Source organism: Eulemur rufifrons, chromosome 7 (genome assembly GCF_041146395.1).
Source record: "Eulemur rufifrons isolate Redbay chromosome 7, OSU_ERuf_1, whole genome shotgun sequence".
NCBI lineage: Eukaryota > Metazoa > Chordata > Mammalia > Primates > Lemuridae > Eulemur > Eulemur rufifrons.
Genome location: NC_090989.1, coordinates 13591250 through 13592393, shown reverse-complemented (window position 1 = coordinate 13592393; position 1144 = coordinate 13591250). Strand labels below are relative to the sequence as shown.

The 1144-nt window shown below is 31.3% G+C and overlaps 1 non-coding gene across 1 annotated transcript; it reads right to left on the bottom strand.

Moving 5' to 3' along the window:
* Window positions 1-316: 316 nt before the first annotated feature.
* On the bottom strand, window positions 317-423 carry LOC138388808 (U6 spliceosomal RNA). Its single transcript, XR_011234294.1, has one exon. It is a non-coding gene; the product is annotated as a U6 spliceosomal RNA (small nuclear RNA).
* Window positions 424-1144: the final 721 nt, after the last annotated feature.

Here is a 1144-nt window from a genome sequence, read left to right as displayed (position 1 = left end):
ATACTATATTTATTTATCCTTTTATCAGCTGGCAGACACTTGATTTGTTTCCACTTTCTGGCTCATAGGAATAATGCTGCTATGTACATTCATGTACAACTTTTGAGACCATATGTTTTCATTCTCTTGGATATATAAATAGTTGCTGAATTGCTGGGTCATGGGGTAACTTTGTGTTTAATCTTTTTAGAAATTGCCAGATTGTTTTTTTAAAACACCTGCATCATTTTACATTCCCACCAGCAGTGTACGAGGGTTCTAATTTTTCCACGTCCTCACCAACATTTGCTATTACTTGAGTTTTTTTTTTTCTTTTTTAAATATAGAATGCTTCACGAACCTGCGTGTCATCCTTGGGCAGGGACCATGCTATTCTTCTCTGAATCATTCCAATTTTAGTATATGTGCTGCCAAAGCAAGCACATTATCTGAGTTTTTGATTACAGTCATCTTTGTGGGCGTGAAGTAATATTTCATTGGGATGTTGATTTGCATTTGTTGATGATGATGTAGAGCTTATTTTCATGTGTTTATCGGTCATTTGTGTATCTTCTTTGGAGAAATGTCTATTCAGATCCTACATCCATATTTGAATTGAATTACTTGTCTTTTATTGAGTTGTAAGAGTTTCTTATATATTCTGGACAAAGTCCTTCATAATCCTATGATTTGCAAACTGTTTCTCTCATTCTGTGGGTTTTCTTGACCATGTCCATTGGAGATAAAAGGTTTTTAATTTGATAATGTCCAATTATCTATTTTTTCTTTTATCATTTTTCCTTTTATTGTCATAACTAAGAAGTCTTTGCCTAAAGGTCAGGAGCATTTACAAATATATTTTCTTCTAAGAATTTTATAGTTTTAGCTCTTATATTTAGGATGATGTATTGAAAGTTAATATTTGTGTATCATGAGAATAAGGGATCCAACTTCATTCTTTTGCATGTAGATATTCAGGTTTCCCTGCACCGCTTGTTGAATTGAATGTTCTTTTTTAACTATGGAAAAGATATGTCGGCACTGGCATTCACAAAATATTCAGCTTATAAATATGTAAATATGTTTTATAAGGATTGTATAATATGTCTTATATTTTACAATTTTAATTCATTCAATTATTCTGTCTTTTATATTTATTCAATGA